Source organism: Bubalus bubalis, chromosome 11, assembly GCF_019923935.1.
Source record: "Bubalus bubalis isolate 160015118507 breed Murrah chromosome 11, NDDB_SH_1, whole genome shotgun sequence".
NCBI lineage: Eukaryota > Metazoa > Chordata > Mammalia > Artiodactyla > Bovidae > Bubalus > Bubalus bubalis.
In genome coordinates, this window is record NC_059167.1 from 59,020,766 (window position 1) to 59,048,370 (window position 27,605).

A 27,605-nucleotide genomic window follows, 5' to 3' on the forward strand; every position below is an offset into this window, starting at 1 on the left:
TGTCCTCTTATAGGAAATGTTCTTACATTAGTTCCTGGGTAATTTCCAGAAACTTACTTAAAAAAAAAAAAAAAAAAAAAAAAAAAAACTCTTACTATTTGAATGTGGATCTCCTAGAGCAATTTTCTCAGATTCTTATTTATCTACCATTTTCCATCACTGTTGTTTTCTTTGCTGTTATTTCACTTACTGGGAGGTTTCTACAACTTTATCTTTTGAATCTTCTTTTAACACAAATATTTTAAAATTTCAGTTTATCATACCTTCATTTTCCAAGAGTTCTGAATGCTTTTTTAAAAATTAGTGAGCATTTTATACTGATAATATAATTTTGTTAGGAATACATAACAATAATAAAATGTATATGCCTTTAGTAACAGAGCTTCAAGATATACCAAAAAAATGGACAGAATTAAGGAGAACATGGCTGTACAATCATATCAAGAGATTTTAGCATCCATCAGTATGCAATTCAGAGAAAAATGAGATAAAACATCTGCATAGACACAAAAGATATGAACAACACTATCAATCACCATCTAATTGACATTTATGAAACACATCAACCAACTGCAGACTATGTATTCTCCTTAAGCGTACAGAGTACCTTCACATAGATAGGCCGTATGCTGGACAATAAAACAGGTTAATATGCTTTTATTTTGTGGCCACAGTAGAATCAAATAAGAAATCAATAACAATATAATATCTAGGAAAATCCCAGATACCCAGAAGTTAAACACCCTCCTAAATAATTCATATGTCAAAGACAAAATCATAAAGGCAATTAGGAAATATTTTGAGTGGGATGAAAATGAATTCAGCTAAAAGAGCTTTAAAATGTGTATATAATAAAAGGTGAAAAAGTGTAAAAATCAGAGAATGTAACAGATAAGGACAGAAATTAGTGGAGTAGAAAACAGATAAAACAGGAACTTATCAAAGCTAAAATTTGGTTTTTAAAAAGAGCAACAAAACTGACAAAGCCCAAGCCAGATTGACTGAGAGAAAGAGAATGCAAGTCACTAAAATGATGGTAAAGAGGGGGCTTATCACCACAGATCCTACAGGCATTTAAGGATAAAAAGAATAATATGAAAAACTTAATGCCAACAAATTCAACTATTTAGATTAAGTGAAAATTCTTGAAAAATATAATTTACCAAAATTGATACAATTAGAAACAGAATATCTGAATAGTCCTTTATCTATATAAAAATTGTATTTCTTACAAAAATCTTCCCCAAAATAAAACTCCAGGTGCAGATTATCTTAGTGGTGAATTCAACAAACATTCATTGAAGAAATAATACCAATCTTACACACACATCTTCAGAATATAGAGGAGACAACATTGCCCAGCTTATTTTATGAAGCCAGAATAACTCTAACACAAAAAACAGACACAAAAGTCACAGAAAAAAAATTAAAGACAACTATCTCTCATGTACACAGATAAAATTTCTTAATATTAGCAAATTAAACTCATAAATATTTTAAAAGAATACTACATTATGATCAAGCAGATTTTATTGCAAAAATCAAGATTGGTTTAACATTTAAAAAATGAATATAATTTACGATGATTATGTAATTAACAAAATAAAGGAGAAAAACCGTTTCAATGTATGAAAAAGTATGCAAAATTCAACACCTACTGATGACTATAGAAAGAAAAAAGGAAACTCACTACAACCTGGGAGGCAGGGAATTTCCTCAAACTGATAAAAATCATCTTAAAAAAAAAAACAACTCTACAGCTAACATCATGGTGGTAAAAAACTGAATTGTTCACCCCTAACCAGTCCCTTCTGAAGGAGATCAGCCCTGAGATTTCTTTGGAAGGACTGATGCTAAAGCCGAAACTCCAGTACTTTGGCCACCTCATGCGAAGAGTTGACTCATTGGAAAAGACTCTGATGCTGGGAGGGATTGGGGGCAGGAGGAGAAGGGGACCACAGAGGATGAGATGGCTGGATGGCATCACTGGCTCGATGGACGTGAGTCTGAGTGAACTCCGGGAGTTGGTGATGGACAGGGAGGCCTGGCGTGCTGCGATTCATGGGGTCACAAAGAGTCGGACACGACTGAGCGACTGATCTGATCTGATCTGAATTTTGCTGGGAGGGATTGGGGGCAAGAGGAGAAGGGGACGACAGAGGATGAGATGGCTGGATGGCATCACCAACTCAATAGACATGAGTTTGAGTGAACTCCGGGAATTGGTGGTGGACAGGGAGGCCTGGCCTGCTGCGATTCATGGGGTTGCAAAGAGTCGGACATGACTGAGTGACTGAACTAAACTGAATTTTTATATATTATATATTTATAGCTAATTATTTAAATATAAACTTTCAAAAAATTGAATTTTTAGTAGTGCCAGAAAAAATAAAATAGGAGTAAATCTAACAAAATATTTCTAAGACCTCTGCACTAATAACTGTAAATCATTGCTGACAACAATGATTGCAATGACTGCAACTGCAATAGAAAGATAGATAATATTCATGGACTGGAGGATTGAAAATGTTTATTATGATGCGATTATCCCCATATTGATTCAAGGAAATCCCTAACAAAGTCCCAGCAAACTATTTTGCAGAAATTGACAAATCCATTATAAAATGTAAATAGAATTACAAAGAACCTGGAATAATCAAAGTACTTTTTTAAGAAAGAAGAATACAGTTGGAATATTTAGATTTCTTAATTTTAAGAATTACTACAAAACTACAATAATAATAAGAGTTTTATAAATCAATAAATGGAATACAGAATTCAGAAATAAACCTATACATATATGATCAAATAATTCTTGACAAAAGTGCCAAAATGATTCACAGGGCAAGAAAAATCTTTTCAACAAATACTGCCATATCAACTGGGTATAGACATAGAAAAAAAAAACGAATATCCATCCTCATCTCACCCACACACAAATGCTAACACAAAATACTGGATCACAGACCTAAATGTAAGACATTAACATATAGGAGAAAACCTTTGTGATCTTGTAATAGGCAAAGGCTTCTTAATACTCACAAAGCATAAATTACAGAAGAAAGAAATCAATAGACTGAACTTTTTCAAATTTAAAAGTTTCTGCTCTTCAAAAGCGGAGAAGGCCATGGCAACCCACTCCAGAACTCTTGCCTGGAAAATCCCATGGATGGAGGAGCCTGATGGGCTGCAGTCCATGGGTTTGCTAAGAGTCGGACAGGACTGAGCGACCTTACTTTCACTTTTCACTTTTATGCATTGGAGAAGGAAATGGCAACCCACTCCAGTGTTCTTGCCTGGAGAATCCCAGGGACAGGGGAGCCTGGTGGGCTGCTGGCTATGGGATCGCACAGAGTACGACACGACTGAAGTGACTTAGCAGCAGCAGCAGCAGCTCTTCAAAAGAAGCAGTTAAATATGCAAATACAAGAAAATATTTACAACCCATATAAAAGGTCTGTATCCAAAGTATATAAAAAATTCTTATAAATCAATATCAAGACAGCCTACAAGTGGATGAAAGATGTGAACAAGCATTTCACTAAATATGACATTCAAATAGCCAGTAAGCACATGGAAAGATATTCAACATCATAATTCATCAGGAAAATGAAAATTAAAACCGCAGTGAAGTTTTACACACATATTAGAATGACTAAAATTTAAAAGCCTGACCATATCTAGTGCTGGAAGGGATGTCGAGCAACTGGAACTCTCATACACTGTTGACAGAATGTAAAAGTACAACCACTTTGGAAAACAATTTGAAATGATCAAACATTTACCAAACAACCAGCCATTCCGCTTTTAGATATTTACCAAAATGAAATGAAAACAAATGTCTATGCAAAGGCTTAAACATGTTCACTGCAACTTTTTTGCTAATTGCCCAGAATTAGAATCAACCCCAAAGTCCATCAACATGTGAATGGGTAAACAAGTTATAGATATCCATATTATTGAAAATATTCCAGCAATCAAAAGGAACAAACTGTTGATAAATGTAGTATCATCAATCTAAAATGATCATGCTGGAAGAAAACAGACGAAGAAAGAGTATCTGTATGACTCCATTTACTTAGAATTCTAGAAAGTGCAACTTACAATTTCAGTTTAAAAAAAAAAATCATGGTTACCTGGAGTTATGGGTAGAGAGAAGAACAGAATTACGGAAGAGTCTGAGGACACTTTTAGGACTGATAGAAATATACATTTTCTTGACTGTCGCAACAGTTTCATGTGTGCTACAAATTTCAAAGTCAAACTGTACATTTTAAATATGCAGTTTATTTTCCATAATAATGAAATAAATTTATAATGTGGCAAAAATAAAACCAGAAACAACCATTCTAGTGGGTCAAAAAATTAAAATAGCATTTTTTTCTTTTTCACCAAATGATAATATGTGTTAATTTTCTAAGAATGTTGATTACACTTTTCTTCCTATTTTCCAACTGTTCCTTACATTGTTTCCCATCTTTCAGTTTCTTTTTTTCCTTTTTATTTTGGTTTCTTTTTAAAAATTGTCATTCTTTTAATTTCTGGTAGAATGGTAGCTTTAATTTTGGTTGATTGGAAGCTTTGTGTGTGTGGCAAAAGATGAGCTTAATCGCAAGTAGATTTCTTCATTTAATGATCTAGCAGGGATCCAGCGTTTTGTTGGTGGAATCCTAAATTTCAGTTTCTGCAGGCCAGTTCTCCTGGGCTTGCCTGTCTCCCTAGAGAGGAATCCTCTGGGCTCCTGCTCCATGTTTTGACCCTGGCTGCCAGCATTCTGATATCAAGTTGGATGAGGTGGTAAGATCCTTCTGCAGCTCCTCCTTCTTGTTTACAGACTGCCCCCCGCCCCCATCTCACCACCACCCCACGTTCTGTGTGAAGCTCCCAGGTTCTGAGCCACTCAGACCACACCCCTTGAGGTACTGTAGGATCCCTGCCTTTGGCTATGATGGGGAAGAGCAGCTGCACAGGCTATGGGAGGGGGTAGTTTTTGCTAACCTACTCACAGCTCTACCGCTTCCCTGTCTTCAGAAAAAACCTGTCTAATTCTCCAGCCTTTCTCCAGCACAAATTAGCTGGCTTTAAACACACATTCTGCTTTCTCTGCTCCAAGCTAGATACCACTTCCTCTTTTTTCCATCTTCCAAAAATATATCCTCTCTGCTGTTGTTTCTTCTATTCTCATTGTGCTGGGTTTACACATACTTTACTCGTTCACTGTCATTAGAGTGGAGGTTTGGCTGGAGCAGAGATAAATATTAATAGTATAACTGCTCTCTAATGAAACCTCAAGGAAAAAGTGATTTTAATATTGAAGTACAAGAGGTTATTGTGGGCAGAGAATCAATACACCCTCGTCAAAGGCCATCCATGTGTCTGGTGGAGAGCGAGGAGTTAGAAGCCCAGAAGCCTGTCTGTGCAGCATGCTCACTGGGACTTCTCACTGATACCAATTTAAGACATTGTTAAGAATTTCTGGCACTGTCAACACCACTTTCTGTTTCAATGTTTTCCTAGAGCCTCCCAGAATCTTTCCTGTGGATTCATTCTGGGCATTTATTTTTATTATTTGGGGAAGGGGTCATATATTTTTAATGTGGAAACAGCAAGGCTTTTAGAGGCAGAAGAAATATTTTCAGTCAGTTGTTGTTGTTAGTCTCTCAGTCATGTCCAACTCTTTGCGACCCCTGGACTGTAGCCCACCAGGCTCTTCTATCCATGGGATTCAGGCAAGAACGCTGAGTGGGTTGCCATTTCCTTCTTCAGGGTATCTTTCTGACTGAGGGATCAAACCCCAGGTCTCCTGCATTCTTTACCATCTAAGCCATCAAGGAAGTCCAGGGTAGTATTCTTTACTAACCAGCTAACAGAATGGAACTGAGAAAATTCATATCAGTTCAGTTCAGTCGCTTAGTCGTGACTGACCCCTTGCAATCCTCTGGACTGTAGCACACCAGGCTTCCCTGTCCATCACCAACTCCCAGAGCCTGCTCAAACTCATGTCCATTGAGTCGGTAATGTCATCCAACCATCTCATCCTTTGTCGTCCCCTTCTCTTCCTGCCTTCAATCTTTCCCAGCTTCAGGGTCTTTTCTAATGAGTCAGCTCTTCGTATCAGGTGGCCAAAGTATTGGAGTTTCAGCTTCAGCATCAGTCCTTCCAATGAATATTCAGGACTGATTTCCTTTAGGATTGACTGGTTTGATTTCCTTGCAGTCCAAGGGACTCTCAAGAGTCTTCTCCAATACCACAGTTGGAAAGCATCAATTCTTCAGGACTCAGCTTTCTTTATAGTCCGACTCTCAGATCTATGACTACTGGAAAAACCATAGATTTGACTAGACGGACCTTTGTTGGCAAAGTAATGTCTCTGCTTTTTAATATGCTGTCTAGGTTGGTCATAGCTTTTCTTCCAAGGAGCAAGTGTCTTTTAATTTCATGGCTGCATTCAGCATCTACAGTGATTTTAGAGCCCCCCAAACTAAAGTCTCTCACTGTTTCCATTGTTTCCCCATCTATTTGCCATAAAGTGATGGGACTGGATGCCATGATCTTAGTTTTCTGAATGTTGAGTTTTAAGCCAACTTTTTCACTCTCCTCTTTCACTTTCATCAAGAGGTTCTTCAGTTCCTCTTCACTTTCTGCCATAAGGGTGGTATGATGTGCATATCTGAGGTTATTGATATTTCTCCTGGCAATCTTGATTCCAGCTTGTGCTTCATCTAGCTTGGCATTTTGCATGATGTACTCTGTATATAAATTAAACAAGCAGCGTGACAATATGTAGCCTTGACGTACTCCTTTCCCTCTTTGGAACCAATCTGTTGTTCCATGTCCAGTTCTAACTGTTGCTTCCTGACCTGCATACAGATCTCTCAAGAGGCAGTCAGGTGGTCTGTATTCCCTTCTCTTTAAGAATTTTCCACAGTTTGTGGTGATCCACACAGTCAAAGGCTTTGGCATAGTCAATAAAGCAGAAATAGATGTTTTTCTGGAACTCTCTTGCTTTTTCGATCATCCAACGGATGTTGACAATTTGATCTCTGGTTTTCTGGCTTTTCTAAATCCAGCTTGAACATCTGGAAGTTCACGGTTCACATACTGTTGGAGCCTGGCTTGGAGAATTTTGAGCACTACTTTGCTAGTGTGTGAGATGAGTGCAATTGTGCAGTCGTTTGAACATTCTTTGCCTTTCTTTGGGATTGGAATGAAAACTGACCATTTCCAGTCCTCTGGCCACTGCTGAGTTTTCCGAAAGTAGGGAAAACCACTAGACCACTCAGTATAACCTAAATAAAATTCCTTGCGATTATACAGTGGAAGTGACAAATAGATTCAAGGGATTAGATCTGATAAGGTGCCTGAAGAACTATGGATGGAGGTTTGTTACATTGTACAGGGGGCAGTGATCAAGACCATCCCCAAGAAAAAGAAATGCAAAAAGGCAAAATGGTTTTCTGAGGAGGCCTTACAAATCGCTGAGAAAAGAAAAGTGAAAGGCAAAGGAGAAAAGGAAAGATATACCCATTTGAATGTAGAGTTCCAAAGAATAGCAAGGAGAGATAAGATAGCCTTCCTCAGTGATCAATGCAAAGAAATAGAGGAAAACAATAGAATGGGAAAGACTAGAGATCTCTTTAAGAAAATCAGAGATACTAAGGGAACATTTCATGCAAAGATGGGCACAATAAAGCACAGAAATGGTATGAACCTAACAGAAGCAGAAGATACTAAGAAGAGGTGGCAAGAATACACAGAAGAACTATACAAAAAAGATCTTCATGATCCAGATAACCATGATGGTGTGATCACTCAACTAAAGCCAGATATTCTGGAATGCGAAGTCTAGTGGTCCTTAGGAAGCATCACTAGGAACAAAGCTAGTGGAGGTGATGGAATTCCAGTTGAGCTATTTCAAATCCTAAAAGATAATGCTGTGAAAGTTCTGCACTCAATATGCCAGCAAATTTGGAAAACTCAGCAGTGGCCACAGGACTGGAAATTGTCAGTTTTCATTCCAATCCTGAAGAAAGGCAATGCCAAAGAATGTTCAAACAACTGCACAATTGCACTCATTACTATGGACAGGGCTAGTAGAGGTGATAAAATTCCAGCTGAGCTATTTCAGATCTAAAAGATGATGCTGGGAAAGTTCTGCACTCAATATGCCAGCAAATTTGGAAAATTCATATAGAAAAGAGTAAAATATTCTTGTGAATACAGTTGATGTGCAGTAGGAAGAGTTGTCCTTTTTTTATTTCCAACTTATCCCAAACCAGGTAGTCTTGGAAGCAGTGTGTGCTGAAAAATACATGACAAATATTAAATTGTATTTTTATAGTAAACTAGCAAGGCAGGTTAGTACTGTCATGCCACATATTGTGAACAAGGAAATGAAGCTTCAAAGTGATTAAGTTACTTGCCCAATGCCACTCAGCAAGTCATGGCACAAATGAGACTGGAAATCTTGGCCTCTGGGTTTTCAACTTGTTTCTTCATCAGTCAGCCTTTCTTTCTTTTTTTTTTTTTTTTTTTTTTTGTAAAGAAACTTGACTTATACTGAAGGCTGTCTTTTATTTCCAATATTCTGGGAGGTGGGTCATAGAGGATCCTGCTGTGATGTATGTCAGAGTGTTTTGCCTATGTTCTCCTCTAGGAGTTTTATAGTTTCTGGTCTTACGTTTAGATCTTTAATCCATTTTGAGTTTATTTTTGTGTATGGTGTTAGAAAGTGTTCTAGTTTCATTCTTTTACAAGTGGTTGACCAGATTTCCCAGCATCACTTGTTAAAAAGATTGTCTTTAATCCATTGTATATTCTTGCCTCCTTTGTCAAAGATAAGGTGTCCATATGTGCGTGGATTTATCTCTGGGCTTTCTATTTTGTTCCATTGATCTATATTTCTGTCTTTGTGCCAGTACCATACTGTCTTGATAACTGTGGCTTTGTAGTAGAGCCTGAAGTCAGGTAGGTTGATTCCTCCAGTTCCATTCTTCTTTCTCAAGATCGCTTTGGCTATTCGAGATTTTTTGTATTTCCATACAAATTGTGAAATTATTTGTTCTAACTCTGTGAAGAATACTGTTGGTAGCTTGATACGGATTGCATTGAATCTATAAATTGCTTTGGGTAGTATACTCATTTTCACTATATTGATTCTTCCAATCCATGAACATGGTATATTTCTCCATCTCTTAGTGTCCTCTTTGATTTCTTTCACCAGTGTTTTATAGTTTTCTATATATAAGTCTTTAGTTTCTTTAGGTAGATATATGCCTAAGTATTTTATTCTTTCCATTGCAATGGTGAATGGAATTGTTTCCTTAATTTCTCTTTCTGTTTTCTCATTATCAGTGTATAGGAATGCAAGGAATTTCTGTGTGTTGATTTTATATCCTGCAACTTTACTATAGTCATTGATTAGTTCTAGTAATTTTCTGGTGGAGTCTTTAGGGTTTTCTCTGCCTTCAGAATGGGAGAAGATAATAGCCAATGAAGCAACTGACAAACAACTAATCTTGAGAATATACAAGCAACTCCTACAGCTCAACTCCAGAAAAATAAATGACCCAATCAAAAATGGGCCAAAGAACTAAATAGACATTTCTCCAAAGAAGACATACAGATGGCTAACAAACACATGAAAAGATGCTCAACATCACTCATTATCAGAGAAATGCAAATCAAAACCACTATGAGGTACCATTTCACACCAGTCAGAATGGCTGCGATCCAAAAGTCTACAAGTAATAAATGCTGGAGAGGGTGTGGAGAAAAGGGAACCCTCTTACACTGTTGGTGGGAATGCAAACTAGTACAGCCACTATAGAGAACAATGTGGAGATTCCTTAAAAAACTGGAAATAGAACTGCCTTATGATCCAGCAATCCCACTGCCAGGCATACACACTGAGGAAACCAGAAGGGAAAGAGGCACATGTACCCCAATGTTCATCGCAGCACTGTTTATAATAGCCAGGACATGGAAGCAACCTAGATGTCCATCAGCAGATGAATGGATAAGAAAGCGGTGGTACATATACACAATGGAGTATTACTCAGCCATTAAAAAGAATACATTTGAATCCGTTCTAATGAGGTGGATGAAACTGGAGCCTATTATACAGAGTGAAGTAAGCCAGAAAGAAAAACACCAATACAGTATACTAACGCATATATATGGAATTTAGAAAGATGGTAACAATAACCCTGTGTACGAGACAGCAAAAGAGACACTGATGTATAGAACAGTCTTATGGACTCTGTGGGAGAGGGAGAGGGTGGGAAGATTTGGGAGAATGGCATTGAAACATGTAAAATATCATGTATGAAACGAGTTGCCAGTCCAGGTTCGATGCACGATACTGGATGCTTGGGGCTGGTGCACTGGGACGACCCAGAGGGATGGTATGGGGAGGGAGGAGGGAGGAGGGTTCAGGATGGGGAACACATGTATACCTGTGGCGGATTCATTTTGATATTTGGCAAAACTAATACAATTATGTAAAGTTTAAAAATAAAATAAAATTAAAAAAAAAAAAAGAAACTTGACTTATAGATCAATCTCCAATTCCATTTCCTAAGAATGTTACACTGGTAAACCAAAAGCAGAATGGCCCAAGATGAAGCTTTTCTTCATTTATAGGCACATTGTTCTGAAGAAGCAATTCAGAAAACACACACACTGATATCCAGCAGTGATCCTCACCTCTCCATTGCCAGCACCCAGGTAGGTGGGGTCTACACATTTGATCTCAATGAACAATTGCTGCACATAGGTCCAGAATAAGGGGAAGGCCCAGCCCAAAGCCCCAAACTCAAGGATCCAGCTCCTGCAGAAGCCAGTTCAAGCAGGCACATGCCTAAGAAAATCCTTGCCAAAAGAAGAGTCACTGAGACACATAACCACACCCTCATCATCCTTATCACTCACGAGGGTCCTAATCATATATCAGCTCATCTCCACTCATGACAACTCTATGAGGCAGATATTACTGATACCATTCCATTTACAGAAGAGAAGAGGGCCCCGAGGTTCAGTGATGTCACATGACTGCTTGGATCACACACTTAAGGGAATGGCGAGGCCAGACCCAAAGCCCAAGTCATGTGGATCCACATCCCATGTTCTTTGATTGCCTTGTGACCTTTCTTTCCTTCTTTCTTTTCCTCCTTCCTCATCTCCTTTACTGCCTTCCTTCCTCCTCATCCTTTTAACAGAATTTCTTCTTATGAGTTTTATCATGAAAACGGCAACAACTAACATTTGTTGAGTGCCGTGTTCAGAACAGTGTGTGTTAGTTACCTCACATGGATTTGTTCTTTACTGTTATTATCTCCAATATGTTGTTGGAAAAAGGCACTGGGAGGGAAGTAACTTAAACTAGGTCACCAGCTAGTAAGATGTAGAGTCTAGGATTTAAACCCAGGCAGTCTGACATCGGAGTTGACATTCATTACTTTATACCTTGCTTTATTTTAATGCAAACGGAGCAAAAGCAAACAAAAACTTTTATTTTTATACTGACCAGCAAACTGATGGTAGGCAGATTTTTAACAAAACACAGTTCTCATCTGTTGGATATCTCCTCAATATTATGGATAAGCCCTTTCTCTGAGCTAGGTCTAGTTTTCATTTTTTTAAGACAATATAGCAAAAAAAAAAAAAAAAAAATCATTTGGTAGTTCCTTTTACTTTCCATCCAGTACAGTGCTAAATGCCATGCAGGTATTAAACACAGTGGCTTCAGGGCTTAACTGGGAGATTTCTTCATTATATCAAATGTCTAAACAGTTCTGGTCTCTGTTACTGGGGATGTGGACACAAGGGTAGCAGCCTCTGACCCATAGCTGAACTCTATGGACACAACTGGAAAAAGGTTTCAGAGGTGGAAAATTTTTTGACATCTTTCATTACTTCTCCTGGAAAGAAATAAATGGGAGTAGTAGCATTTAATCATAATTCATGTAACCATAACTCCTTTGTCTCAATGCACAAAAGTTCAGTGGTTAAGTAACATGCTATAGTCTAAGGGCAAAGATAAAACAGCAAGCAACACAATTCCTAGACTGAGAAATTTCTCACAGAAATTCGTAAAACAATACATGCCCCAGTTGCTGCAATAGGTGTGCTTTATCTTTCTGGGAGAGGAATTCACAGATCTTTTTTTTTTTGAATTCACAGATCTTGTGTGGCTTAAATACACATGTATGTTCTTAAAATTTGCTAATTCCATTGGTTTCCCATTAGAAAGGGGAAAAAAATCATTATATAGCATTAGGGAACTTTGGATCCATTAAAGAAAATTTGAGCAAGGGGGTTCTACTAGCTTTCATGCAAACTATGTTTGGGAGAGGACTTGTTTTTCCCTCGCAATGTATCATGAACAAACACTTTTGCTGTATAAATTTTAAAAAATAATGAATTACTAGAGAAAAATGAAAAAGTAACAGACAACATACATATTCCAGTTTTTTAGCATAAAATCACTTAATCATACTGCCATTGTTGTTGTTCAGCCACTCAGTTAGGTCTGACTCTGTGACCCCATGGACTGCAGCAGGCCAGGCCTCCCTGTCCCTCACCATCTCCCAGAGTTTACTCAAACTCATGTTCACTGAGGTTTTTAAATATTTAATCCTCAATTTCTGTACTTACCACAGACCATTAATCAACATCTCCAGAATCTACATCAGTTGAAAGACTGAAGTTTGAAAGTTGTTGTTTAGTCGCTAAGCAGTGTCCAACTCTGTGACACCATGGACTGCAGCAGGCCAGGCTTTTCTGCCCTCCACTATCTCTAGGAGTTTGTTCAAATTTATGCACATTGGCTTGGTGATGCTATTAAGTATCTCATCCTCTGCTGTCCCCTTCTCCTTCTGCCTTCAATCTTACCCAGCATCAGGGTCTTTTCCAATGAGCTTCTTCTACATGCCAGACTAGGTCAGTGTCCCCCATCCAGTCTCTCTCATGATCCACATGTATTTATTTTCTTTGTGGCACTATTATGATTAAGCATCTATGTAATTAGTAACTTCTAACACTAAGCTCTGTTTCTATTGTTTTCTTCAATGCATCCCAACATTTGCAATAGTTTCTGGCATATAGTAACTGCTCAATAAGTATTAATGGAATGAGTGAACACAGTGTATATAAATTAATTCCGATGACTTGGAGAGACTCTCATGATATAACACTGAGTGAAACAGTTAGGGTGTCAAATTCTACTAACAGAAAGACAAGAGTATTTAAGCTACCTATAGTATTCCTAGGTACCATTTTTGTTGTTTAGCATGAACTTGTTCAAGTAATGTCACAAAAGCTAAAGATGAGCGTTATCTGTCTAAGACTTGTTTTTCTTTTTTTTAAGGAGCCATTCATTGCTTTTTCAAGATATAGTTGAAGCAAGGACAAAAGCAAAGAACTTCATTTGGGAATTTGGTGTAGTGATAAAGGAGAGAAGAGAGAAAGCAGAAGTGCCCAGTGACTTTTTCCTTCTGTGCTATTCAACAAGGCAGCCCAGTGTTCAACCCTAAAGAAGGTAAAACAAACAACGCAAAGAGGGAATTTCAGTTCCAGATAGGCTTTTGCCTATTGAGCTAGTGAGAGACAGCCTAGACACTTCAAGTGGCCTCAAGAATCCAGGCCAGTATGAACTGGATTACAGGGCCTCAAGGAATTTCAGAATCACTGACAGTCATCTTTGAGAGATTATGAGAAGCAGAAAAATAATAATGGAAGACTGAGGAGAGTAAGGGATTGTCAGAGAAAGTAACATTTGCTCTTTGCTGCTACAGGGAACCAAAGCAAAACCAATGAATTTCAGTTATAAATAGATATGAGTGTCAATGTAAGGAGGGAAGTTATATGTGGAATCTTAAAAAGGTGGTGGGAGGCGGGGTGTAACTCTATTTCTGTTTTGCAAATGAACTTATTTGCAAAACAGAAATAGAGTTACAGATGTAGTAAACAAACTTATGGTTACAGGGTCGGAGGGGAGAGGAGAAGGATAAGTTGGGAGACTGGGATTGAGACATACACACTACTATACATAAAGAGATAACTAATAAGGATCTACTGTATAGCACAGGGAACTCTACTCAATACTATGTAATGACCTATATGGGAAAAGAATCTACAAAAGAGTGGATATATGTATAGCTGATTCACTCTGTTGTAGATCAAAAAGTAATACAACATTGTCAATCAACTATACGCCAATAAAAAAAATTAATTAGAAAAGAAAAAAAGTAAGGGGGGGCGGATATTTAGCCAGTTACAAGTCCCATTCAGTGCTTCCCTACATTGCTTTGTGCACCTCAGGTGCTGTGTGACCTGCAGAGATAAGGAAGGAGGACTGGGGATGATATGCTCATTCAGAAGACCTCTGCTTTCATTCTCTCTGGTAGCCCAAGCTGCACAGTCACAGCCATGGTTTCAGAACCAGGGAGCCTGAGTGTTTCAGTAACACACCTCTTCATTTCCATCATCAACTCTCTATGCAGCTAAAACAGTTGCAGACATCTCAAGAAAAAGGCCAAGAGTACATCATGGCTTGTGAATCAAAGTCCATCCCAGGGGATGGCTACTCTGGGTACAATTGAACACTATGTGACTTATCTTTTGCTCACCCAACCCCAGGCCAAGCCAAAAAAAAAAAAAAAAAAAAAAAATCGGTATGCAGACTAGAACACAGTTCCGATTCCCTTTCAATTCTGTTTTCATATTGTTCATCTTCTAGTTTTCCTAATTATAAATAATCAATCATCCAAATGGTTTTGGAATTGCATCACTAATGGTTTGGAAAGTGGTTTGGAAAAATACCACAAGATATTGTGGTGTTGACTGGGTGTATAAAGACCAGGGAAGCACTGTGCCCCTAACTTCAAAGGATTGTCCATTTAAAACACACTAAAAAATTTTTTTTAAATCTTAGAGATACCAGGCAGTTTAGACCAAAGATACCAAAAGTATGAAGATAAGATACATAATCTCAGAACCTTCCATGGAAGCTGTGAAAATGCTATCAGGATCATCTCCAGAAAATGCAATTTACTGTGGAAGTCTAATCAGTCATTTGGCAAACATTTCCCTAGACAGATAAGAGATTAGAGTAGGGGAGAGGGGATGGGAAAAGGGCCATGCAAGAAAGGAAGGGCAATGAGTTACTGGTATGGATCTCTCATATCATACCAACACAACTCTCTTTCACTCTTCAAAAATTATTAAGAATTACAACATAGGAAGCAGTATAGGTCAAAGATTGAACAGCTAAATTTTTGAAACAAAGGAATCAAGTTATTCATACAGACCGCAAGTCTCCTTTTTACCCACTTTATCTGGCCCACATTCCAAGGCACCTTAGAAAGGTTAGTAAACAAACAATCATGTCAGAACCCAAGCAGATGTCAGAACAAGCCCAGACCAAACATTCAAGGTCGTCTTCAGCTACATGAGTCCATGATTTACAAAATATTCATGACTTCATCCATTTGTTCCACATTAATAAACATCTGTTTTATGTTAAAGCATTCAAGTTTTTTATAAATCAGCCATTTTGCCCTACCGAACACTCCCATAAGGGATATTGTTTTACCCATTGACTAGGGCCTTCATCTGAGTATAGTGAGAAGGTACAGTACAACCTGCCCAATTCCTAACAACTGGGCCCTACTGTATGACCAGGGAATTTTATAAAGCACAATCCAGTTGTGATATTTAATAATGATGGATGTTCAAGAAGCCCATTTGTAAGGTGGAGAATGGAGAATTTTTTTTTTTTTAATTCTTTACTGTATCATTAGCTTCAAATGGAAAATAGAAGGTTCCCAAAGTGCTTTAATAAATGTAGTACAAAGAAAGGAACTGAAGTAACAGGGCCTTGTAGCTCCTCAAATTAGTATGGTTTGGCAACCAAAGCACCCTCTCTTTCATCATGTTTCTCCCTAATCATCACACACTTGAAGATTTATAGCCTTTTTAAAAATTGCTTCTGTAGGTTTTCAATTATTACTGCAGTAAAAACTCTTCAGTATGGCACCATCACTTGTCTATTTGTGAAGGTTCCAAAGGGGTTTAGCTGGTTCATTTTTGTAGTTTTGGCAAGCAACTGTTATTATAAAATGGAGGAACATTATATATAGTCAGAATGCTTCTTTTCACTGCAGGGAAAGGAGATTGCAGAACTGTAGTCCAGAGAAATGAAGTGGCTTGCCTCAGATCACACAGCTAGAGGCAGAGTGGGGCCCAGAAAGCCAGTTCTCCAGACCCCACGTCCACACTGTTTCCATTTCTACTGTATTTCTAGTGTTTTGTACAGCTTCATTTATTAAGTTTAAATTCATGTGTATATACATATGTGTCTGATATATATATATATACACACATATACATATATATGTATGTGAAAGTGAAAGTCACTCAGTTGTATCCAACTCTTTGCAATCCCATGGACTATACAGTCTATGGAATTCTCCAGGTCAGAACACTGGAGTGAGTAGCCATTTCCTTCTCCAGGGAATCTTTCCAACCCAGGGATTGAACCAGGGTCTTCTGCATTGCAGGCAGATTCTTTACCAACTGAGCCATCAGGGAAGCCCAAGAATACTGGAGTGGGTAGCCTATCCCTTCTCCAGTGGATCTTCCCAACACAGGAATTGAACCAGGGTCTCCTGCATTGCAGGCAGATTCTTTACCATCTGAGCTATATAGTTTATTTCAAATACCTTATAATTAAGGCATGTTAATGCTTTAGTTCAGACATATTTTACCTAACAAATTGGAATTTGTGAAGCTTTCTGTACATTTGTATCTGAATTAATAAGCCCTCTGGAAATGGACTTCCTGTGATAAAATCAGCCAGCCGCTGGTTGTGCTGCTCCCTAGAGTGGAACAGAAGGCATAATGGAATCCCGTTTGGCAGACAGAGCCCCTCCTGTCCAGGAAATGAGGTCCCGCCACAAATCCTCAGCAGCAAGACAGGTGAGATTAGCAGAGGCCCAGCAGAGCCAGGGAGAGCAGGATGAGCTGGAATTCTAGAATTCAATGAGAACTATGAACAGACTACAATTAGTACAGAGGGGAAGCAGAGGGAAGAGAAAGGAGGTGGAAGACAAAGGAAGGACCTGATGGGGAGGGAATGAAGGAGCAGGTGCCCTGGGGCAGAGTCAGAAGTGAAATAAAGAAGGAAGACAGGACAGACTGGCTGGATCAAGGCAGGCCAGAGGTCAGGGGGTCAGGCAGCCTGGAACACATCCCATGACTCCAAGAGCCTGGGGAAGCAGGAGGCGGAAGGTCTATGACCGAAGTCCGGGGCTATGTCTGCCTTGCTCATCTCATGCCCCTTGTCCAACTCACACAGCAGGTCTTCGAAGTTGGTGGGAGGATGAAAGGGATGCAGGGAGTTCAGGAACCAAAGCCAAAGAGTCTGGTTGTTTAGGGGCTGTGATCAATCAAAGGGGCTTCCCAGGTACTGCTAGTGGTAAAGAACCCGTCTGCCAGTGCAGGAGACATAAGAGATGCGGGTTTGATCCCCTGGAGAAGAGCATGGCAACCCACTCCAGTACTCTTGCCTGGAGAATCCCATGGGTAGCAGAGACTGACAGATTATAGTCTGTGAGGTTGCAAAGAATTGGACACAACTGATGCAACTTAGCACAGCACACAGCATATGATCAATCTAAAGGTCTGGATAACAGCAAAAATGGCATGAAAGTGAGTCAAGACCCTTGGGAAACAGCACACACTTCTCCCCAGAGTTAGAGAAGTGGGAGGCGAGTTCACGGCCAAAGGCAGGGAAGAGACAACAGAATAGGAAGAGAGGATGGAGGAGTTGGAGGGAGAGTCAAGAATAATTTTTATTTTTACTAATTATCTGTGGAAGCCTCTTTTTTCTACTATGTCCCAAAACACTGATAGACACTTTTGATTAAATATATATATATACACATGTTGTTGCTAAGTACTTCATGTTGGTAGTAGCATTATTTCACTTCAGGCTGGCCTCAAACCCTATCTAGAAAAGGCCTGTACAGTCTATAAATATTCTCAAAGGATGATGAATTAGGTAAAAATAAACACCTGCCCAGAAGGGCACCCCCCCTACTCTTGCCTGACCCAAATCGAAAACTTCCAACTTTTGTTATGGAACTGCTTGCCTCCTTGGATCCTTAGCTCACATATCTACAGGTACAGCCTGACTACTGCACCAGCCTGTTTACTGCTCTTCTAGAAAGTGACAGGTCAATCAGGCCCAAGAAGCCCAAGACTACTCCTCAGTTTTGACCCCTAACTTTCCTCCTGATGATGAGGCCTCTGCAGATCCTTTTTTGCAACAACCTGACTCAGAAAAGCCCAACATTAGGATAGACAGCTCAGATCCCTCTGCCTCTGCCTTACATCCTTCCCCACCTCTTCCCTCCCCCAACCAGGATTCCCTGACCTTTGCTTTTCCTTTAACATCCTCAAATCCTGGAAATCTTAACACTGAGCTTGCCAGTCCCTGAAGCAGTTCCCTGCCCAGTGTTTGCTGCTCCTGAACCCCAGCCTAAGTCACCTGACCCTACTTAAAGGCATTAAATGAATCACCCAAGATCATATAGGTGCACAGAGGCAAAAATCAATGATGGTACAGTGTTACGCACAAGTTAGCACTAGTTGATAAACATGCATCTGAGAAAATTAATACTGGCCTACAAACACAAGAACTTTCAAAACTTAGAACATCTAGTATAAAAGATGAAGGGGATTATGGGCTTTAAAAACTCAGCTCAGGATACCACCACAGTGACTATAGCATTCACATATAGTTATTGAAAGATGCTTCAAAAAGGTACTTCTTTGAGAATCTGTAGCATATTCAAATGGAGAAGGCAATGGCACCCCACTCCAGCACTCTTGCCTGGAAAATCCCATGGATGGAGGAGGCTGGTACGCTGCAGTCCATGGGGTCGCTAGGAGTCGGACACGACTGAGCGACTTCACTTTCACTTTTCACTCTCATGCATTGGAGAAGAAAATGGCAACCCACTCCAGTGTTCTTGCCTCGAGAATCCCAGAGACGGGGGAGCCTGGTGGGCTGCCATCTATGGGGTCGCACAGAGTCAGACACGACTGAAGCGACTCAGCAGCAGCAGCATATTCAAAAGCAGAGACATTACTTTGCCAACAAAGGTCCGTCTAGTCAAGGCTATGGTTTTTCCTGTGGTCATGTATGGATGTGAGAGTTGGACTGTGAAGAAGGCTGAGCACAAAAGAATGGATGCTTTTGAACTGTGGTGTTGGAGAAGACTCTTAAGAGTCCCTTGGACTGCAAGGAGGTCCAACCAGTCCATTCTGAAGGAGATCAGCTCTGGGATTTCTTTGGAAGGAATGATGCTAAAGCTGAAACTCCAGTACTTTGGCCACCTCATGCGAAGAGTTGACTCATTGGAAAAGACTGATGCTGGGAGGGATTGGGGGCAGGAGGAGAAGGGAACGACAGAGGATGAGATGGCTGGATGGCATCACTGACTCGATGGACGTGTGTCTGAGTGAACTCTGGGAGTTGGTGATGGACAGGGAAGCCTGGCGTGCTGCAATTCATGGGGTGGCAAAGAGTGAGACACGACTGAGCAACTGAACTGAACTGAACTGAACTGAAAAGGAGCTACAAGAGTATTTCTCAAGCTGTGTTCTATGGAATACCAATATTCCTGGGATGTGAATTACTGCTCCTGAGATGTGAATCACACTGCCTTGACAATGCACTTCGAAGATCAGGTTAACCAGGAGGCAGAGTCCATCTCCTCCTTGGTAGTCTCAATGCACTTAAGCATATTTCAAGTTGTAAGAAGTTGTACAGCAAAGAAGCCCATTACGTTTGATTTATACGAATCTTTCCTAAACTTACCTGACCACTACTCTCTTTTACTAGAGAATACCTCTTTTTTCTAAGAAAACAGTTTGAGAAATTCTGAACCAGATTTAGTTAACCAACTCCCAGAGTTCACTCAGTTTAATTAATCCTTGACTTTTTAATTCAATTATTAGCTAGAATAAAGCAGGCCACTGGCTTTATGTGGTTAACTGGCTGGTCATAAACCTTGTGTCATTAGAGATTCTATGATATATCTGATATATGCCCTACACTGAAATGCATCTTTAGTCCATGCTTTTTAAAAAAAAAATTAGAGTAGCATTAAAATATATACATTACCAGGTATAAAATAGATAGCTAGTGGGAAGCTTCTGTATAACAGGGAGCTCAGTCTGGTGCTCTGTGATGACCTAGAGAGGTGGGATGGGGTAGGGTAGGAGGAAAGCTCAAGAGGGAGGGATATAAGTATACTTATGGCTGATTCACACTGTTGTGTGGCAGAAACCAACACAGCGTTGTAAAGCAGTTGTTTAAAATTTTCTAGGATTTGACAAAAAGGAGCATAATCACATCACTTGAAAATGCCTTCCTTTGAGTCTTTCAGTCAAAGCTTCAGCAGACTCTGGATTTCAGAGGGGAGGCTCTAACTGCTCAAGAAGAAAGCATATAGAAAAGCACACCTTTCTGGGGAGTCAGGCCATCACAGGCCCATCGCATCTGTGTGCTGAAAGAAGCTCTAGAGGTTAGCCAACTGATGTCACCTTCTCATGAATTTGCTGAGTAGCTTCAGGAGGGTTGGCAGCTGCCAAGACCACAAACTCCACACTGGTGGAGCTGGGATTAGGACCAGGATTTTTTGGTGCCCCTGCCAGGAGGATTTTCCTGTCCTGGAATTATCTGCTTTTCTCAGAAAGGAAGAGTCCAGTCTTTGTCATCTGAAAACCACATTGGAAAGACAAGAAGGAAATAGGCCAAAATGTGAACACTACTCCATATAGAGGGGATATTTTGGTCTTTGTTCTATTTTTCTTCATTGACCAAAATGTCTACAAAGGGCATATATTCCTTTTATAGCAAAACAGAAAGAAAAAAGCAAAAAATTGTTTTACTATTAAAAAAAAAAAAAAAGCAACTGCGGAAGGTAAATTCATATGCTGAAAAGCATCATCCACGTGGCTCCTAGTCATTGAGCAGAATAAGCAGAACTAATGAAATGCCATGGCATTTCCCTGTGCTGGCTGTGAGCAAGGATGATTCACTGGGGCAGCTTGGAGACCACCCTGCTGGCTGCTGGCGGGGCACCGGCCCCACTGATCCACTTCATGCTGCAATGGCTTCACCCACAGACTAGCAAGGAGCAGAGCATTGTTTGACTGCCTTCCATAATTTCCTTTCAAAGCATGTGTCTCAATATTGGGTTTGAGTGACTCCTCAATGATTTCTAAATTGAACCTAACTGAATACACAAGTTTAAATGGAAAGAGATTTTTTTATTGCTTTTCTGTACTTATGCACTGGCTTCCCACCTAGAAAAACTTCTCTTCAGCCTGATTATGTCTGAAAACAATAGTTTTAGAGGTTTAATCCCTATTTTGGAGTCCAAGCAAGTAGTAAATTGTTTATATATAAGGCATGTATGTGTCTGTGTGCATGAGTGTGTGTTTGTGTGTGTATGTATGTGTCATTTTCTGCTGCTACAACAAAAACACCACAGATTGAGTGGTCTATAAACAACAGAAATTTATTTCTCACAGTCATGGAAATTGCAATTGGTGTCTGATGAGGGCTCACTTTCTCACGTGGTAGAAATGGCAAGGGAGCTCTCTGGTGTCTTTTCCTGTAAGGGCATTAATCTCATTCATGAGGATTCTACCCTCATGATTTAAACAAGGCCCCACCTCCTAATACCCTGGGTATTAGGTTTCAACATATCAATTTTGGGTGGATAACAGTGTGTTGTTCAGTCACTAAGTCATATCTGACTCTTTGCAACCCCATGGACTGCAGCACATCAGGCTTCCCTGTCCTTCACCATTTCCCAGAGCTTGCCCCACTCATGTCCATTGACTCAATGATGCCATCAAATCATCCTGTCCTCTGCTGTCCCCTTCTCCTCCTGCCTTTTATCTTTCCCAGTATCAGGGTCTTTCCCATAAGTCAGCTCTTCACATCAGGTGGCCAAAGTATTAGAGCTTCAGCTTTATCAACAGTTCTTCCAATAAATATTCAGGATTGATTTCCTTTAGGATTGACTGGTTTGATCTCCTTGCTGTCCAAGGGACTCTCAAGCGTCTTCTCCAGCATCACAATTCAAAAGTATCAATTCTTTGGCACAAAGCCTGCTTTACAGTCCAACTTTCACATCTGTACACAACTACTGGAAAAACCATAGCTTTGACTATACAGGCCTTTTTTGGCAAAGTGATGTCTCTGCTTTTTAATATCCTGTCTAGGTTTGTCACAGCTTTCCTTCCAAGGAGCAAATGTCTTTTGATTTCATGGCTGTAGTCATCTTCCACAGTGATTTTGGAGCCCAAGAAAATAGAATCTGTCACTGTTTCCACTTTTTATCCATCTATTTGCCATGAAGCGATGGGACCAGATACCATGATCTAAGTTTTGTGAATATTGAGTTTCAAGTTAGCTTTTTCACTTTCTTCTTTCACCTTCATCAAGAGGTTCGTTAGTTCCTCTTCACTTTCTGCCATTATAGTGGTATCATCTGCATATCTGAAAAGTGAAAGTCACTCAGTCATATAACTCTTTGCAACCCCATGGACTATAGTCCATCGAATTCTCCAGGCAAGAATACTAGAGTGGGTAGCCGTTCCCTTCTCCAGGAGATCTTCCCAACCTAGGGATTGAACCCAGGTTTCCCACACTGCAAGTAGATTCTTTACCAGCTGAGCCACCAGGGAAGTTGTTGATATTTCTCCCAGAAATCTTATTCCAGCTTGTGATTCATCCAGCTTGAAATTTCTTGTGATGTATGCTGCACATAAGTTAAGTAAGCAGGGTAACAATATACAATTAGACATACTCCTTTTCCAATTTTGAACCAGTCAGTTGTTCCATGTCTGGTTCTAACTGTTGCTTCTTGACCCAAATACAGGTTTCTCAGGAGACAGGTAAGGTGGTCTGGTACTCTGATCTCTTTAACAGTATGAATGGATGCTATTTGAATCTGACAGACCTAGACAGCATATTAAAAAGAGAGCAGAGACATTATTTTGCTGACAAAGGTCCATATGGTCAAGCATTTTTCCAGTGGTCATGTATGGACGTGAGAGTTGGACCATAAAGAAGACTGAGCACCAAAGAATGGATGCTTTTGAACTGTGTTGCTGGAGAAGACTCTTGAGAGTCCCTTGGACTGCAAGGAGATCAAACCAATCAATCCTAAAGGAAATCAAACCTGAACATTCATTGGAAGGACTGGTGCTGAAGCTGAAGCTCCAATACTGTGGCCACCTGATGCAAAGAGCCAACTCATTTGAAAAGACCCCGTTTCTGGGAAAGATAAAAGGCAGGAAGAAAAGGGGATGAGAGAGGATGAGATGGTTGGATGGCATTACCAACTCAATGGACACAAGTTTGGACAAGTTCCAGTAGATTATGTAGGACAGGGAAGCCTGGTAGGGGGTCACAAAGAGTCGGACATGACTGAGACTGAACAACAACAGATCATTTCATTCTAAAGGGAACAATTGTATATAATCCTCTCAGTCAAATAATATGTGTTTAGTCAGTTTTTGGAAATCTTTTTACTGAAGTTTTCCAAAAATCGTTTGTCCACTATTATCTGAAAATACTCTGACTCCTTTAACTATATGCATTCTTCTTAAAAGTAGTGGCTAAGGTACATCTTCAACATTTCCATCATTTCCTTCAATACTTCTTCACTTTTTACTTTTTCCTTACTGACATTAAGCACAACCCTGTGTTTTGTGCCTTCCCTGTTTCAGGCAGACACTCCTCCTTTCCTTTAGGATAATCCTAGCCTGCTCTCTCTGCCACAGTCCCTGGGTGGTAATATCCTTCTCCCTCATGTTTAAGGCCAGTCTCTTCCTTTGTGTCTTTGAGTCCATTCCATATCATTTCATCTCCCCATGGGTCCTGATCCAGTTACCTCTGTTGCCCATTGTATCTTTAATTTTCTTCTTTTTATCAAATTTCCCCTCTTAGTTTATAAGCTTGTTCAGTTCTTACCCATCTCAAAGAAACTAATTTCCCCTTGACCACACATGGTCTTCTGCCTTCTGTTTTACCTCTCTTGTTCCCTTTACCTCAAGTTTCTAAGTGGTTAGACAGTAGTCACTGTCTCCATTTTCTGATCTTACATATATTCCTTCCCAGGAGTAACCCTGGCTTCTATGCATCAAACCACTAAGAGGGCTTCAGCTAAGATCATCAGCTGAGGCACAGTCTTCTCTCCTCATGGTACTGGATGTCTTGCCTCTGACCCTGATGACTGCTCATACACTGAGACACTCTGCTCATTTTTCTTCCCAGATTCCATGTTCAATCTGTTCTCCTTACACCCCTATGACTGTTCCTTCTCAGCCTCTTTTGTAGGCTCTTCTTTCTCTATATTCCCCTTAAATATTGGAGTTTTCATGTTTCATTCTCCAGCGTTTCATTCTAGATCTACTTTCCTTTTTATTCTACAGAGATTCCCTGGATGATTAAACCCACTTTCATGGTATTCCCAAACAATCCCTATTTATGCTGGTGGTGCCTAAATCCACTCTCTCCAGGTCAAAATTCTCCCATTCTTGAGCTACAGACTCATATTCCAAGGGCCTGCTGGATACCCTCATCTGGATGTCCAGGGGCACTCCAAATTCAATATGCTCCAAATCAACTTATTATCTCCCCAACTTATGTCTTCTACTATTCCTCCTATAGGTGAAGAACCATCACTAGAATAATCAATCATTCCTATTTTCCTTAGATGAAGGGACTTCCCAGCACATGGGACTCTCAGTCTTAGTAGGACAGTCCTAGGTAGGTGGGGATGTCCCCTAACACCATCCACATCAGGTCTAGAATCTAGGTTTTGATCTCTGTCCTCTCTTTTCACTTCTTCAATCTCCATGTCCTTCCAATTTCATTTCCTAAGTAGTTATCAAATTCCTACTCTCCTTTCCACTCCAAGCTCACACCCTTACTATCTCTTGCCTGTTTAACCCCTCTGGATACCTAAGTATATCTCTGATGCCAATCTTCTTCCCCTTTAGATTCATGTTCCACATAGCTGCTGAAGAGAATTTTCAAACAGAAATTTCACCAAATCTCTATCCTGCTCAAAATATTCCATGGGCTACCCATCGCCCTTCGGATAAAGCCCAAACATGTTAATATGGAAAAGTCCTCCTTGGTCCCTCCAGCCCTGGCCTCACCTCATGTCACTCATTGAGCTGTGTGGGTGTCTCCACAGTACAGGCTGCTCATCCTCGGTTCTTTCTATGACTTTTTCCTGCCATGCCCTTATCTCTTTACCCCAACTGCCTTCCTCACCTAGTTTACATTCAACATTCAACTCAGGTTCAAGACTCAACTCCTCTGGCATCATTCCGCCAAGTGGCTTTCTGTGACATGCAGAGTCTATGGGTGTGCTAGCTGTCCCTCCAACCCCCAGACCACTGCGCACAGCACACTCATATTTGCCAGTTGGTCTTTCTTTCCCTCTGGACTGTGAACTGCCAGGAGGAGATACAGGCACATCCTAGGCAACATCGAGGATAACGCCTAGCACAGGTAGAACTCAACAGACATTCATGGAACTCTATTTGGAATGCAAACATCTATTTGGAATGAAAACTGGCAGCCAGCAGGTTAGATCTACCCCATAATCATGGTTTATTTGACCTACATGATTTTTTTCAACACTAGTGTTTAAAAATCAGGAGACCTCATCTAAAAACTTAAAATTTTCAAATCCCTTAGAAAGTCTAAGTATCTGAAAATATGAGGTTCATATTTTTCTGTGGTACTGACCTCATTAGAAAGGACATTTGCTCATATCTTCCCAGTTCACTATCAGCCTACCTCCTGGACTCTGGAAGGAGCAGTAAACCCCAGGGACAAGTTCCCTGTGTCTGCTCTGCTTTCTTCTCAATGGGATGTATGGACCAATTTTTTTTGTTGTTGAGTTTTATTGGGGGGAGCTACCAGATGCTGTGCAAAGCAAGTGGGTGGCTGCTTTTCCTTAGGGTAAAGAAAATGGTCAGAGACCATCTTGGTGGTCTTAGAACATTTTGGATCAGCAAGAAGTCCACCCTGGCTGATGACTTCTGCTCTGGTTTTCTGTCATTCTAGATTTGTATCTAATATTGAACCCTTTACATTGTATTTATAATTCGTTGTTCAATTTTTAAAACTCAAAGAACTTAATTCTAATTTCTTCCCATATATTTCCCAAGAGAGGGCTGCACAAGAAGTATTCAGTTCAGTTCAGTCGCTCAGTCGTGTCTGACTCTTTGCGACCCCATGAATCACAGCACGCCAGGCCTCCCTGTCCATCACCAACTCCCGAAGTTCACTCAGACTCACATCCATCGAGTCAGTGATGCCATCCAGCCATCTCATCCTCTGTCATCCCCTTCTCCTCTGCCCTCAATCCCTCCCAGCATCAGAGTCTTTTCCAATGAGTCAACTCTTCCCATGAGGTGGACAAAGTACTGGAGTTTCAGCTTTAGTATCATTCCTTCCAAAGAAATCCCAGGGCTGATCTCCTTCAGAATGGACCGGTTGGATCTCCTTGCAGTCCAAGGGACTCTCAGAGTCTTCTCCAACACCACAGTTCAAAAGCATCAATTCTTCGGCATTCAGCCTTCTTCACAGTCCAACTCTCACATCCATACATGACCACAGGAAAAACCATAGCCTTGACTAGACGGACTTTTGTTGGCAAAGTCATGTCTCTGCTTCTGAATATGCTATCTAGGTTGGTCATAACTTTTCTTCCAAGGAGTAAGTGTCTTTTAATTTCATGGCTGCAATCACCATCTGCAGTGATTTTGGAGCCCAAAAAAATAAAGTCTGACACTGTTTCCACTGTCTCCCCATCTATTTCCCATGAAGTGATGGGACCAGATGCCATGATCTTCATTTTCTGAATGTTGAGTTTTAAGCCAACTTTTTCATTAGTGACATTACAATCTTCAAAACAGTACTTTCACCATCACTATGTCATTCCATTCGTACCTCATTTCTGGGACAATAAATCACAGGGTCTTGGCATGAGAGATTTCAATTTTATACCTATATTGAATTTTCTCCACAAGTCTGATTGTTTTCACACAAAACAGACAACCATCGCATGCACAGATACATCTCGAGAGCTTTTTACACCTTAACTGCTAACAGCTTTACGAATCTTAATGGTTCAGAGGTTTATTTTTCACCACAGGCCCAGATGGAAATCACTGGCATCAGGAAGAACTGAAATCCCCAGCTGAGATAAAGCAGAAGACTTCCAGGCAGAAGAAATCAGAATCAGACCTACTAGTGCTGCCATCTGTTCCTCTGCACTCCTAGAGCTTGTGGCTCCCATCAGACCCAGGGAATTGTCCAGCTGTGAGTTTCTGCTTTACTGGGATTGAATTCCATCAATGTCCCTGACTTCCAGGCTTTGACCATCATCCTATGATGGTTGCCCCTATCAGACATCTCTGCTGTTTGCTTTATAATATGTATTTATTAACAATAATAAAGTTAATTCAACTGAGTCTAACTATGATCATTT

At 40.1% G+C, this 27,605-nt stretch overlaps 1 long non-coding RNA gene across 1 annotated transcript in view; it reads left to right on the forward strand.

The window, feature by feature from the left end:
- Positions 1-27,405, forward strand: part of LOC112587848 — a 47,314-nt gene extending 19,909 nt beyond the window's left edge. Inside the window, exons 2-4 of the long non-coding RNA XR_003112353.3 lie at positions 10,645-10,728; positions 13,370-13,540; positions 27,270-27,405. This is a non-coding gene — a long non-coding RNA (uncharacterized LOC112587848). The remainder of the gene's footprint in view (positions 1-10,644; positions 10,729-13,369; positions 13,541-27,269) is intronic.
- Positions 27,406-27,605: the final 200 nt, after the last annotated feature.